Source organism: Saccostrea echinata, unplaced genomic scaffold (assembly GCF_033153115.1).
Source record: "Saccostrea echinata isolate AGI-Se365-2 ecotype Australia unplaced genomic scaffold, CSIRO_AGI_Sech_v1 ptg000015l, whole genome shotgun sequence".
NCBI lineage: Eukaryota > Metazoa > Mollusca > Bivalvia > Ostreida > Ostreidae > Saccostrea > Saccostrea echinata.
The window spans coordinates 953,729-970,465 of record NW_026889764.1 but is presented as its reverse complement, the minus strand read 5'-3'; the positions used below and the strand labels follow the sequence as shown (position 1 = coordinate 970,465).

General features: G+C 34.0%; 1 pseudogene; it reads right to left on the bottom strand.

Moving 5' to 3' along the window:
* LOC133187971 (uncharacterized) overlaps window positions 1-16,737 on the bottom strand; it is a 35,376-nt pseudogene continuing 18,639 nt past the window's right edge.

Below are 16,737 nucleotides of genomic sequence, written 5' to 3'. Positions count from 1 at the left end.
TGAAGATTTCAATGTCTGAAATATTTTCAAGAACTTTTTGTTTGGTAATGCCTTTGAACAATGTTATCGATTTCTTTTGATTTTGCTGCCTCGAACGGGTTCATGGACTTCTCAATATCTGGTAAGTCTGAATATTTTGCTAACAAATACTTCACAAGTTTAGGTGACCTGTTAACACAAGCATTATACAGAATGGTTTTCCCCGATCTTGATACATGATAAACATCAAGATTATGCCTCGAAACGAGAAACTCCAAAATATGAATTCGATCATTTTCAGCCCCGGCTCGTTCAGTGATAAATAAAGCAGCCTGCCAACCCTTTTCAGTCATTTCATGTACCAAAGAAGGAAATTTTTCAGATATCATTTTGCACATTTCTAATCTTGCATATTTGCACGCTACATGTAGAATATTTATATTATCAGCAGTGGGTTTCCTTAAATCATCGATATCCAGTTTTTCTAAAAGCAACATTAATATTTCAGTGTTTCCACTTTTTGCTGCAAAGTGTCCAACATGTTGTCCACTTTTATCTTCATCATAAATTAATTCCGGACTTTTTTCCAAAATATACCTACAAATGTCGACATGACCTTTTTCACATGCTGTATGCAAACAATTTTTCCCAGTTTTATTTGATTTATTTGCAATATCTACTCCTTTTTCAACAAGGAACTTGAATACGCCAAGATCTCCAGCTTTTGCTGCGTACTGAATTGAGTTCCAACCTTCCCTGTTTTTTGCTTTTAACACCCAAGCAATATTTTCTTTGGAATAAACAAATTCACAGACTGGTAAACTTTTCCCCATGCAAGCGAATAAAACAATATTTTCTTCATATTTTTCTGTTTTCTCGGACAAATCACAACCACGTGTCATCATAAGTTCCAAAATAGGCGTTTCTCCTGCTAATGCCGCCCAATGCGCAGGATTCATGTTATACTTGTCTTTACATTTAAATAAGTTTTTATAATCTTTCAGAATATAATCGCAGACCTGGTAGTTTCCATGATTAGCAGCTATATGCAAACAATTGCGTCCATCATTCACCACCCTTGAATCAATTCGCACATTGCACTCAATTATCTTCTCAAAAATTTTAAGCTTACTCCCTTTAGCAGCAAGATGTAAACTGTTGAATCCTCGGGCATCTGTTTCTTCAAGAAGACTCGTTTTATTATCAAGATGACCGATAAAAGAATCAAATCCATTTTCATCACTATCGGTAATAATTTTGTGTATTTTCCTGAGGTTTTCGTTTCCTTCCTCTCCGTCTGTTTTCTCATATAAATTGATAATTGTTTTACCGTCCATGAGAGGTCTTTCGGCTTCATCTTCTTCCAATTTTGTTTCATGTTCTACCAATACATAACTTTTGTTATCCTCTATTCCAGTTTCATATTCTGAAGATGAAATAGCTTAAACATTATGGCTAGATTGTGAAGCATTATCAAAATTTGGTAAAGAAATTAAGATTGCTGTAGCATTTCCTAAATAAATTGAAAAATAATCAGGAAATTATATGAACATGTGCAAATTATTACTATATATTTATAACGAAAAATCAAGGGGAAAGTCGGCAAAAAATGTCTTACTTCAATATGAAGTTTACGGAAGTTTAAATCTGATGCAGCAGCGATGGAATGGATACACACACCTTCTCTCTCTCTCTCTCTCATATATATATATATATATATATATATATATATATATATATATATATATATATATATATATAGAAGACAAGTGTAAATTTTTATAATAATTCATTTTTAAGTCGGCGTTTATGACTATGACTTACATAATGTAAGCAATATACTTTATTGTATATTGATCGTTATAACATCTTATAATCCTTATACTAGTAAACCTTATATCCTTATCCCTACCCCCCCCCCCCCTCCTTATCCTTATAAATTCCTTAAAAACTTTAAAATTATTGCAAAATTCACACTGGTACTTGGTGAGCAGATACTCAACAGAAGTTGTAAAGAGTACTTGTATTATAGGAGGTGTCTTGAATAACCGCAATTAGTGTCAAATCGAAGGCTGATAATAGAGCATCTACCCTTACCTTTACCTTACCGTTCACGGTAGGTCAGTCGGTAGAGCGCTCGCTCCGTGATCCGTAGGTCGTGAGTTCGTATCTCGGCCGCGACTTACCTAAGTCGATAAAAGATGGGTAGCAACTGTTCCTTCGCCATGCGCTCGGCACTTTGAAGTGACAGTTGCGGGTCATTCGGAAGAGACCTTAAAAACCGAGGCCCCTTGTCACGACAGGCGTTGGCACGATAAAGATCCCTCACTGCTCAATGGCCCTGAGTGCCAAGTAAAGGTCAAAATTTGAAGCCCTTCACCTGTATATCGTGACGTCTCTATATGAGTGAAAAATTCTCGAATGGGACGTAAAACAACATACAATCAATCAATCAACACTTACCTTTACCTTAAACTTTACCTTCACTTGTAATTCTCATATATCAAATTAAAAGTGTGATAGATGCTCAAACATACTCGTGCTATCAGCCATTCAATGAGAATGTTGAATATTTTAATATACGTGAAGTTTACTGGGATTTTACAATTTGATGTGTAAGCTATGGCTATAATTTACCTTGCTTTCTTCTCCATTTGTATCTACGTACGTAAATGAAAGCTGCAAGAATGAGTAACGAAATGATAATTGCTGTGAGTAATGTTGTCACAATAATCAAGGTTGAGTTGCCTGTATCTATGTTGTCCGCCAGGTTGCTATCAGTGTTATAACCGGCAGTGCTTTTATCTTCTTGTTCCGCTGTTTTGTTTTTCGTTAGACTGAAAGAAAGCTTCATTTAGCATTGAAGGTATACGATGTATAATGACCTTAAAAATTATTTCAAAATTAATAGTTACAAGACTGAAGCCAGGGATTCATTCTAGAAGCAATATCATTTGATAAAATTGATATTAATCTGAAAACCAAAATGATTCCAGATAACTAATCACTACTAAGAAAAGTAAATGAAATTCTTATATTTATGCCATTATACACATATGCCACAAATATTTTGAAAGCCAATTTCAATTCTAATATAAAAGGTCATGGTCTTTAATATTGTTTTAATGGATGGATCGCAAAAATAAACAGATTTTTATATAAACTCATTAAGAAATGAATCAAACATATCTAATATTACATAGTATGTTCTTACCGTGAATATATGCATTCAATATCCGCATCAAAACATCTCAGATCCGTATTTATCGTCAAACACTTAGGAACTGTTATAAAAGTAAATAATATGAACTTATTCGGAGGATGCAAGTTTTCATAACTTTATCTCATCCGGAACCAAGTGGGGAGGTATTCTTTTTCCTAGGTTGTTGGTTCGTCTTTTTGTCACAAATCTCGTTCGGGCCACAACTTTGAAACCCTTTACTGGTACTATTCAACTGTTGTATACTGCTCATCATACCCTATTTTTGGATCTGACTAAGGACATGTCTTAAAGTTTAAGGACTAAGGCAATAATATGGTTAAATACAATTTTAGACAGTTCAGTGGAGTGAATTCAGAGCAAATGATGCTGCTGCCTTTGAATTCAAGTTGATTAATAATCTTTACTCAATATCATACATCAAAATCAAGGTCAATGTGCAGTTATGTATTAAAACCGTGTACCAACCATACCTTTAAACCATGAACTGTAATGAATTTAAAGCCCCCAAAAATATTGGCATGTTAAAAATGTGTCATGGTGGTGACGGAAGGTCTTTTAGGTAAATATTTTCTTACACTGTAGATGTTCAAAATATTAATGAGGAAATAGCTTTGTAAATCCTTTATTAAATGCTTTTAAGACCATCTCTTCAGGGATCAGGTTTGAAAAAAAAATACATCAACGAAGACCTTTAGAAAAATAACAACTTTTTCTTATACGAGAAATAATCATCCAAAAAGGTCCCTATTATGAAGTGTGAATTACATTGTTAAATTATTTAATTTGATTTCTGAAACAGAATAGAATGTGAATTTGTTTCTATTTCTAATTCTTTCTTGTTAATTAGTAACTGACTTACATTTGTAAAGTTCATTGCTGAAGTAAAATCTGTCCGGACAACCACTGGAAAAAGTGTTGGCGCACCGGACATGATTTAAAATCCCATCGGCTGCTAATTCCAAACAATTTCCTGTAAATGGTAAATTATGCGTATACTATTTAAAGCAGCATGTAATTAAAACTTTATTTAGAAATGGGATGGAATAGTTTGAGGTTTGTTTTCATTCATACAATCAAATCTATTTGTATATCCGAGTAAAATAACATTAATACATATCTGTGTAAAATAGCTTTAAGAAGATAAAAATTATTCTTGAACAAAAACATATACTAAACCTTCAGCAAATGGCGTTTCGGTTTCTTCTTGGAATTACCATATGAAGCAATTTCTCAAAATATTGATTTTTATAAGCCATTTATGAACCACGTTTTGAATTACAATACTTTGCCCAAGACATTATCGATATTAAATGATAATTTGATAATTTACCTCACCTTGACCAATATATATATATATATATATATATATATATATATATATATATATATATATATATATATATATATATATATATATATATATAAAGCGTCTGCTCTAGATTTGCGGTATAAGGAGTTGATCCTTACGTCGTTGGTTCGAATCCCACTTTGGAACGACGAGACCGGTCCTTCGGATGAGACAGTTTAAACCGAGGTCCCGTGTCACAGTAGGTGCTGGCACGAAAAAGATCCCTCACTGCCGTAAGTACCGAGTATAGGAGAAAATTTGCAGCTCTCCACCGGGAAGTGGTGGCGTCTCCATATGAGTGAAAAATTCTCGAGAGGGACGTTAAACAACATGCAAAAAATTATATATATATATATATATATATATATATATATATATATATATATATATATATATATATATATATATGTATATATATATATATATATATATATATATATATATATATATATATATATATATATATATATATATATATAATGAAAACCTTGCTCAAAGGGCAACCTATAGCCCTGGGGATAACAGAATTCAATGAGCGATGTAAAATATTTATCAGGGACGCAGTGGTATCCATGCGTTGTGTTACAATTCAAGCGAGCTGCTGCCATGTTCCAATCTTCTTTGCTCATCGACACTCTTTTACAGGAAACACTTTAAAGGCAAAGTTATATGCCTGGAAAAAATATCATTTACAATATGTTTATATTTTGTAAAGATAAAATCTTTATAAAATCATGGTATTTTGTAAATTCAAATCAAATGTATGACTAAAACTCATAATTTTCAGGAATATTGTTGTAATTGATGATCCAAAGTACAGACGATAAAGCGGGTAATAACAAATGCTGAATTTCAAGAAATGCATGTAGCCAGATCCATGCTTCCAATCTTTACGTTCTATCAAAGGCGATATTTTCCAGAAAGCTGAGAATGTCTTCTGTTCTGGGATGTGCAATTTTGTAAAAACAATAGGACGTTTACTCGTGTCAGTCAAATGGGTCAAGTTATAAACTTGAGGTTATATTTTTTATGTACAATACGCTTATTTCATGACAACGAAAAAAAGTTAAACTGTTGTCCCGAGTTAGAAGGGCAGACCTGGAAAACTGATACCCGAGGCCAAAGGCAGCATTTTTGAAGGTCATCGATACTATCGAGGGACAAAAATAATATCGTTCCGAGTGATTATGAAAGAAGTTTTTTTTTATTTTAACATTGCTATAAATAAATTCTGAAAATAGATATATAAGCTTAATACACAATGGACTCAATTTAACTTTTCTTTATCATCAACAGCCATTCGTAAAAATTGTCGTAACTTTCAAACAAAGTTAATGAAGTTTAAAATAAACAAACATTCTGAAAATATTGCTAAAGCAAAACTATTCTTCTACCGGCAAGTGTAATCTGGTTCCCTCGAAAATAAAAAAGCCATAATTCCATCAAATATCATCGAAGTGGAATGCAATGCTAACTGGGTCTGTAACCCATAAAGGTATACTCATATACCAAAAATCAGCCCGTTTAGTAAAAAAAGGGCTGAAAACAAGAAGAACAGACTGACAAACAGAAAGAAGGACAGACGAGTAGGAAACCTACATGTATAGTCCCCACCGGTTTCATTGATAGGAAACTTTTTAAATTTCCACACTTCATGCTGCTAAATCAGAAATTAAAATTGGTTAATAATCTCTTATAACGATTTATGTAAGTTTCGATTAGTAAGGAACATCTTGATGGCATGGCCACTTGAATATCATGTTGACGCTTTGACCAATTCACAAAATGCTTACGAAAAATAAGCAAACAAGTTTTGACAATCTGGTTCATATTTATACAAAATAGTTTCATTGTCAGTATAGCCCAGATGATTAGAATTTTTAAAGTCATGGTTCAATCCTCCTGGCAAATCCCCTATTCAATTTTAAAACTAATCGCATTTTTTAAACACATTTATTTGTTTAAAAATAAGGCTTGTAAATTTTCTTTCAAATATGCATCTCTAGGATAAAAAGCACTTACGGAAAAAAAGAAGATGAGATGCGTTTAACAAGTTTTATCATGTCCTATATTTATATGATAAACGATTGCTGCTCTGGGGTCAACGAAATTCTACTTAAGTTCCTGGGTTTTCATGCTAAGCTTTTAAAGCATATTCAAAATTCTACATTTTTAGCCATCAAATTCTTTCCATCTTAATCGAAGTTTTAAAAAACCACTTGGATCGGGACATAACTAAATACAAAGCTGAAAAGCCTTTGTGTATTAAAAGATACCCATTGTGTTTTCGAAGCTGAACCAGGATCAGCATGCATTATGATTCTTTTTTTGAAGAAGTCGAATGAATAGTCGATTAAACATCGATTTAAATAGCTGCAGAACTGTAGCTCTCTGCTTGAGAAAATTCGAACAGACAAAGCTTTGTCCGAATTTTCTCAAGCAAAGAGCTACAGTTCTGCAGCTACGATTTAAACGACTATGTAATCATTTTATGAATAAAAATTTTCTCATATTCATCGCTGTCGATTCATCTGAGGTTGTCATGGAGACAAATATTACATTTTATATTTGTAAACGCTAAGAGAGATGAATCTATCTGTGATATTTTTTTGTGCAATTAAAAAATTAAGTCAGAAGTTTGCAGATTTTGCCTCTGGGTATGGTCTTATTTAAATTTAACTATTTGAACAAACGAAATGCATTATTAAGTTCTAATGTATATTAAATTTACTTACTGACGGTGCAGAAGTTGTATCAAGAATGAATAGGATAAAAACACAGGTTGTGCCGAAGACTCCGTATTTCTGATATATATACTTTACCATCTACAAAGAAAGTAAAAGTTGTAATATTCATCAATATTATAATAGTCAATCATACAACAAAGCTCTGCTGCATTGACAGGCCGGGGGGGGGGCCCACTTTTTTTCTGAGTGTATTATCTTTTTATAGTAAATTCCTTTAGATGCTGGTTGTCCCCCTTTTTCTGATTACATTATTTTGCTATAGTAAATTTTCCTTTAGATGCTGCCCCCCCCCCCCCCCCCCCGGTCCCCACTTTTAAAACCGTTGCTACGGGCCTGATTGACGTTTTTATTCATTTCTATATACCTGATAAATTACTTGTATATATTTCTATGTGAAAAGATTCGGACTTTCATAGAGTTTGTGATTCGCTTTTTAAGATTCATTTCTTTATAAACAAATTCTTTTCGAATCAATCCCATACTGAATAAGTGGGCTTTTTAGAAAGTAGGACCCACAGCTAAAGCTGATGCGTAGATAAAAAAATTCTTGTTTAAAACACAAGTAAGTTGTCAATATATGCACTGTCTTTAATACAGAAAGTAGAAAAATTGCTTTAGGGTACCATAAAATTAAATTCGTTTATGGAGATAAAAATGCCTCAGTATGTTTTATACATGCCCACATCGATACAACTATAGTACCTTTAAAGATATTTAAATCAAACAATTATTCAGTTGAAATGCAGACATGTTTGTTCATACAAAATCAATACACACTGAGTTATACGTGTTTCTAAAATTATTTTTTCACAGGCAAATGATCATCATAAAAAATATTGTTACAATTTGTGTATATGCCTTTTTGAACACATTTTCACCTGAAAATACTTTGAAAAAAGACTTTTCCCAGTAATATATTGGCTTTTTTTTTTAAAAGACCATGGTGCTCTCTATACTGCTGTGAACAGAAACATGATTTACAATACAGAAATATTGATATATCATCGAGCTTAAATGAAAGTAAAGTAAAACAATATTTTCGTGTTTATAATAAGCTATAGTTAACATACTTCTAGTAAGGACTGTGAAAAACTGTTTTCTTACCACGAATACTTCAAAGTGATATGGGCATGAAATGATAGCAATGGGAATTCCAACTTTAAAGTGTTGTTTAAATTGATCAATATACAAGTTCAAACATGTAAGTATTTATAAATATACTTTAAAAAAAACTGATCAGAAATGTAAAACGTTTCTGTTACTTCCACAAAACCAGGTATTCTCAGCTACATGTGTATATCTGAGTCTTTTGACTCAATTAAATCGGGTTACATTTTTTTGGAGAGTGTTCTTACAGATGACCTGGACAATCTTAATGAAACTAATTAATAATCACCAGATCAATTTGTGCTTTCCTCATTTCAGATTTTTAAATGGACACTTTTGCCATGTGGACAGTCGAAATATGCAAATTTTCTCCGTTTTATATTTCGAAGTAAAAGCCGAACCAATCTTTTTGAAACCTTAAAGAATTTTTCCTTGTATCATTTCAGAGGACTTTCTGAGAGCTCTTCGAAAAAAAGCTGAATTAGTTAACTAAGGAGGAGTTCGCTTTTTTCCTTCGAGAGGTAGAAAAGTTTCATTGATGTAGCCATTGTGTGCGGACATTGTGTTATTCAAGAAATTGTTCTTCTAAAAGGCTAATTTAACTTTGTGTATGTATATAAAACCTAATATATATATAAAACTTGAAGCATTAATATAACACTGTTGGGGTCAGCTCAGCGTTACATATGCTATTGCTTGCAAAGCAAAAAAATGTACAAGACCGTGGAAACTCAACTCAGTATCAGAAACTCGACAGAGGAGAAAATACAATATCTATAGCTAGAAGAAAGGGATATAATACAATAATGTGATACAATGGAAGCATTAGAGGCATAGAAACAGACTGATATAGAGAAGGACGGAATCAGAAACTATCTGTCAAGCACACGAGAAACAACTGGGCAATACTGCAAAGAAATGTAAAGAAACAACGTGTACCTCGAGTCATTTGCTTCCCAATTTTTTAACTATAAAAAAAAACTCTACCGTGCCTAGATATCGAACATATGAAACATAATCCTGCAACGTGTTCATATCTTTCTTCATCCTACAACTATAGTCCTGCTGGACACGTCATTACTGGTAACGTAAATATGGTTAATATTGAGGACCTCAAATCTCTTATTATAAGAGGGCCAAAGTTTAGGGAACCCCGATCTTTCAACTGGCGTATTAATTTAATAAATATTATGAATCCAGTAGAAGATTAAGCCAGACGATGGGCCAAATATAAAAAAGACCTTGACACTTTGTCAGAATGGATTAAATGTATAAGATGGATGTTGAAATCGCGCATTAAGCGATTGAAGAGCAACATGAAAACCATCTATCCTTCTGTCTTCGACAATGCAGAAGTGAAACAAGAATTAGATGGATTACACGATCAGTATGTACTGGTCCTCGCTGACATAGCAGGTAACAACACTGTCTTTGTTTGTAAGGCTTATTATTTGAATTGTATTTTAGAGGAACTAGAATTTAATTCTGCAAGTGGTAATCCAACCTATACCCATAGCTTCCTTTCTAAGGAGGAAATTCTTCAAAACCATATGTCAGTTTTAAATATTTTTAATATTCTCAACAATCAAAATGAATTTAAATTACTTATAGTGGATTCCAAAAATCCATAAAAAAGGGGTAAAAAGCTGGGGGGGGGGGGTCCGGACCCCCTGGAATTTGCAGATTTATCAAAAGTATATACTAAAGTAAATAAAAAAAATGACTTTGGACCCTTCCTAGAAAACGTGGACCCCACCATCACCACCACGAAATAGGTTTTTTCACGTTTGGGAAATGGATATTTGCAAAATTATTTTGTTAAAAAACGTTCAGATTGTACACACAGGTACTCTGAAGTTGATATTAAAAAAGATGGTTGATTTTCTGATTGACAATATCTATGTAGTTTTTGGAGGTCAGGTCTTCCAACAATCTGTTGGAATTCCAATGGGTACTACTTGTGCCCCTTATTAGCATACCTCACCGGGAAGTATGATTGAAGTTTAGTAATTCGAACACCATTATGACAAGCCAAATTGATAAAAAAAAAGTAGTCGAGCGAATCGCAGATTTGCATTGGATAAACTAGGTTCATCCATCGAAAGGTATAGTTTAGAGAACTGAAGCTATTGTTTAAGACATTCTGTGCTACATAAATGTAAACTTTATACAGCAGAAACTGTAATATCTTGTACAAAGCATGATTTATCGGATAAAGATAGCTAGAATTTACGTACAATAGTAAATTTATATATATGGATAAAGACTTCCGCAGCATATTCCGATATGTTTAAATCTGAATCTAAAATTTAATTTACAATTCTCAAAATACCACATTTTACTTATGATATACAATTCTGAAATTCATTCTATGAAGTTTTAATCGTAAATAAAGGAAAAAACTTATCGTGTTCTTGAAAATATACATTCTAATACGATAAAAAACATAAAATAATAAAGGTTAAAAATTTCAATTTGCTGGTGCTGATTTTATTCTTCAAAAATTGTACATTTTTACCTCAAAACAAACTCGAATGAATAGATTTACCAAACTTTTACAAGACTCAAAACATTTTGCTTAGATATTTAAGCGTGCTTATCTAAATTCATACGCTTAAGATAAAACATTTCGAACACTCTACACATAATATAGTTCACTTATGCTAACGAAAATATATAATTAAGAGCAGTAGAGAATGCTCTGGTGTTGCGTGAAGACACAGTAGATCTTAAATGAAATATATGGAGATAACGAACAGTATTCAAGCTCAAAAGTCCATCAAACAATACAAAATAGGAGCAGAGAAAACACGGAATCTGAAAGTTTTTACATAAATAAGATGGTGCGATAACATAGTAGATGTTATACACATGATTTAATTATAGAATTGACTACGAGGGGTGATAAAAAAATTGACGAACTATCTCTATATTTACTAAACCACAATTCAGATTAGAATGAAATTTGGCAAACATATAGTCATGCATTTGTTCTATAAATAGCAGATGTTATGTAATGTTTTGTTGCATGTTTGTGACGTCACAATGTGAAATGACGTCAATATGTAGGTGACTTGTGACAAAAAATGGTTGATTCAGTCGTACTCGAGCAACGAACGGCTGTAACGTTTAACGTATATCTTGGAAATCCCTTTGCAGTAGCATATATTAATTTGTACAAGGTTTATGAAGACAAAAGACTTGCCAGAAGTTCAATCATTACTTGGATGGATTGTTTTAGTGAAGAAAGGGAGATGGTTAAAAATGACGCTTGTTCTGTTGTCCAGTGAAAGCAAGCTGGGAAAGAGATGTGTCCTTAGTTGAACAACTTGTTATGAAATATCGCCAATATACAGTTAGAAAAATAGTTGAATATCTTAACAATAATATCAATATTAAATCCAAAAAATTTCGTTTACTTTAGAATTTAAACATATCAGGTATGATAAAAAGAAGGCACGCATACTTTATTCACATTGGATAAAAGACGCTCCAAAGACAGAGGACTCGGGTTGTGATGGTCACAGTGCTCATTCTAGGGAAGGATATCCTTATCCACCAATCCTATTGCCGAGATTTGGCCATTTCTGACCAATGGACTATTCTTGTTATAAAAAAACAACATGCATGGTATGAAATATAAGACGAGGGGAAAATCTGTCAGCTTCTGTGAACAGAACGCTACGGAGCATGTCACGTGAGCGCCTGGAAAACGTGATTCGCGCACTGGCAGAACAATGGCAGATGTGCATTAGAATCGGAGAGGACTACTTAAAAAAATAATGAACACTGAAACCTAATTATATTTCTTTTATGGAAGTAATTCAATTAGTTCGCGAACTTTTTGATCACCCCTCGTATATAAATTATTTTGTTCATCGAGAAATGAATCTAAAAAATGAATCGCACACTTTCTGAAAGCCGACAACTTTCAAAAAAATTGATTGGAAAAATACACGATTCCTGGGAGGGATCTAAAAGCCTGTCGTACACAAGGCGGGTATAATTTTCTTTAAAGTTATGAAAATTAAGAATTCCCCGTTATGATATTGCCTATATAATAATTTACTAAGTTATCAATTACGTAAGTTATGAAAATCTGCACGTGCAATTTTAAAAGCGATTACAACATAAAGCAGGCAGAAACTTGCTTTGTTTTCAGTAAGCTGTCTGTCCCTTTGTCTTTAAACACGTCGAGTGTAGTGCAACGGAACGTTAAAAAAGAGATATCTTCAGGTTTAAAAAACTGGAAATCTGGAAATAAACTTGCTTGTCGATACACCTTAATACACGCACATCTTGATTGACAGTTAATACCCTTTATACAGTTGATGTGCAGAGACGAAATTTACATAACTCTCGCATCAAGAAAAACTTAGTCTAAGCGGTCCTTTTTATTATTTTGATTTTTATAACGTACATTATGTTTTTATTTTTTCCCTAGTTTTGCTTTCAATTTTTACATATTTAATGTAAATTGTAACTTGCAAATAAAACACGCAAAACACGTGCTTCTTTACAGAGTTATATCTCTTGCTAACACCGGCATTAACCATTGACAGCAATTACCTTGCTTAATAATTTATTTGAACATTTTTCTTTTCTCTTCTGAACAAGAATTTTTATTGTATTATTTAAAAATAAAAACACACAATCAAAATATTTACTTTAAAAAATTATTGAAGAAATAAAAGATTTACAGAAGCTGAATTTAAATCATGGAAAGAACACAAACATTCGTTTGAGAGAGTATTAGTTTATAACGCAGTCGCACGCCTTCTTTTCTAGTACAGATTTAATATACAGACAAACTTCGTATCAAAACGTACATTGAAAAGTTCGGTTACTAGATTGACGTTATATTCATTGGAAAATGAAAAGAAAAAATGCATTAGATGCTTGAGTTTCTGACTGACAATAGCTATGTAGTTTTTGGAGATCAGGTCTTCCAATAATCTGTTGGAATACCCATGGGTACCAATTGCACCCCGTTATTAGTAGACCTATTTTTGTATCATATGAAGAAGAATTTATTCAAAAAGCTTCTACGTAAGAAGAAAACGCCTTAAACTCGACATTTAGATATATCGATGACGTATTATCAATTAATGATAGTTACTTACATTCATATGTCGACTCGATATATCCCAGTGAGCTTGATACCACAGAGTCTGACATATCTGATTCATATTTGATATTTTACTTTAAAAAAAAAGACTTTAACGGTAACCTAACAACAAAGTTCTATGATTAACGTGATGACTTCAATTTTTCAATCGTCAATTTCCCTTACTTATGTAGCAATTTACCCTTATCACCTGCTTATGGGGTTTTTGTCTCCAAGTTGATTCGATACACAAGAGATGCTCTACGTATGAATAAGGAATAAAGTTAGTTCTGAAATGGCTGATCCACGTGTTAGTGTGAAGAATTGAACAACATTCATTTTGGCGGCAAGGATGTTGGTTTAGAGTCGATAAACATAAAGATTGACTCAGAATGGGTGAAGAAGAAAACGCTCAACAGCTGACAGGCTTACAGGTCAGATCAATCGGTAAAGTTGGACTATAGGACGAATCAATCGAGACATGGGGTGTCTGCACAGAACGTGTTGATCTCTACCTTAAAGCTAAGGGGGTATCTGAAGATTTGTAAGTGCCGTCATTCTTAGCAGTAATTGGACATAAAAGGTACTGGCTACTAAAGAACATTGTTGGGTCTACTAAACCTGCAGATCTTACCAACAAATTCTTGGCATTTGAATAGACATCTGTGCCCCTAACCACCCGTTATTGCAGAGCGCTTTAGATTTCACAAACCTGAACAGCGGTCAAGTGAAACTGTTGTCATACGTGGCGGAACTCAAAAATTGAGAATTCATTTTGGGGAGACTCTCAGTGACACTATTAGAGACCGATTTGTGTGTGTTATCAACAGTGAATCTGTCCAGAAGAAACTTCTTGCTGATTCAGCACTAATCCTGGATGGTGCAGTTATAATGGAGACAACAAGGAGTGATGCAACAGAGCTTCCTGAGCAGAGAAACACCAGTGCTACAGTTCACAAGATTAATGGTAGCCAGATATCAAAACCTCGTTTTTCTATGAAACCTCAGACACTATTAGTTATGTAGACACTGAGAGGGGTAATACGGAGATATGTGGGGTCCTTGAATAAATCCATATTGGGCGAAGCGTAAGCCGAGCCCAATATGTATTTTTTCAAGGACTCCATTTATCTTCGTATTACCCCTCTAAGTGTCTACACAACAAATTTATCCTGTCGAAGATTTTTTTTGTAGTAAAGTTCATTTTCTCTGAGTTAAGCAAACCGTTCCGAAAGAATTGTCTACATTGTGACGTCGTATGATTCTTATGTGACGTCAGTTATTAGGCTCCTTGCGTGTTCAAATGAAAACAACATCTGGACAGTATGACATGTGGAGCGGGCATATTGATTTGAAGTGTGGTGGGTAGGTCACGTGGAGGGGGTATTTTGATTTGATTTGTGGTGGACAGGTCACGTGGGGGGGGGGGCACATTAACAATATGATGTGGTAAGGCAGCATAATAAGGTTTAATACAGTATTCTTCTCGACGAGTGAAATTTCAAGATTTTTGTCAGAGGCAGGATAAAGAAATATGTACCAGTACTACATTAATGAACCTTGATGAAGGTAGGGAGGTAAGCACAGTATAGAAATCTGTAGACATGTTAACAGTACTTGTCGTTACTGTTCAAAGTAAGACTATATAGAGCATGTTTAAAGAAAAGGGACACAAGGAGAAGGACTGGAAAAAAGAAAACTTCCTAAACGACGATGACAAACATGATGAACACCAGTTTGAACCTATGTTACATGTGCATACTGTTTATAATTTGAACGAAGTTCACCGAATCATCCTTCAGCTGATGACCAAAGGACAACAAATTGACATGAAACTAGATACTTGATCAACAGCATCCATCATACCTGAGAATTTCTATTAGCAAAATCTCATTGACGTAACACTTCAGAAGACCAAACGAAAACTTAAGGCTTTTACTGGTGACAATACATGTATTTGTCCTCTAGGCACAGTACGTGTACCAGTGACATTGAATCAGCAACAGGGAAACATGGACTGTGTAGAAGTCTAGGAAAATGGACCAGCACATTTTGGTCGTGATGGACTATCACAGTTTAATGTGAACTGATATGAAGTGAAAGTGTTGAAGCTACAGAAGACTACAAAGAAAACTGATACAATTGAAAGGTAAATTCTCGCGATCGACAAACATCAATTTGTATTCAGGTCAGAGATTGGAGAAGTGGAAGGAATCACAGTTACATTGTACCTGGAAGATAATCCTCAACCAAAATTTTGAAAGGCCTGACATGTGCCCTATTTCCTGAAGCCAAAAGTCGAGGAAGAACTTAAGTGCCTGGAAAAAGTAGGCATAACCCAGTCTGTTACTCACAGTAAATGGGCCTCACCTGTTATTCCTGTAGTGAAGAATAGTGGTCAAGTACGTTTATGTGTAGACTACAAGTTAAGCCTAAATCCAGTAATGAAGGTGGATCAGTATCCTAGCTTTACCTTGAATTAAGAATATATTTACTAGCAGGAGGAAGGAAACTTTTTAAGATAGACTTGACACAAGCCTAATGATAATCAATACACATAAGGGCTTATATAAGTACACATGCCTACAGCTTAGAGTAGCTGCTGCCCAAGCCATCTGGCAATGTGCCATGGACCAAGTGTTATAGGGGATACAATTCATGTCATGCGTCCTAGATGACATGATCATAACTGGAGAAAAAACAAATGGAGAACACCTTGCAGATCTTTTATGCAGTTTTAGAACGCTTAGAAAAATTGGTCTTCTAGCTAACCTGAACTTGGGCGACTTCTTCATATTGTGGTCATACATGTATGATATCAGAGGAAGGACTGAAGAAGACATCTGACAAGGTCAACACTGTACTTAATGCACCTAGACCAGAAAGCCTACAGCAATCATTCATGGGCTTACTTAATTATTTTTGTTCCTTCTGACAAACCTATCAACAGTCCTGGGTCCACTGAATGAGATTCTGCAGGGAGATAAGTCACAGAAATGGAAAAAAAACCCCAGTATGAACAAGTCTCCAAAGAAGTCAAGGAAATGATGACGTCAGAGCAGGTTTTTGTCATTATGACCCACGCTTGTGATGCTTCTCTATATGGATTTGGAATTGTTCTTTCTCTTGTAATGGATGTTGGTACTGATCTGGTTTGCTTCCAGATCACTTTCCAAGGCTGAAAAAGCATACTCTCAACTTGACAAGGAAGCCTTATATTTGTATT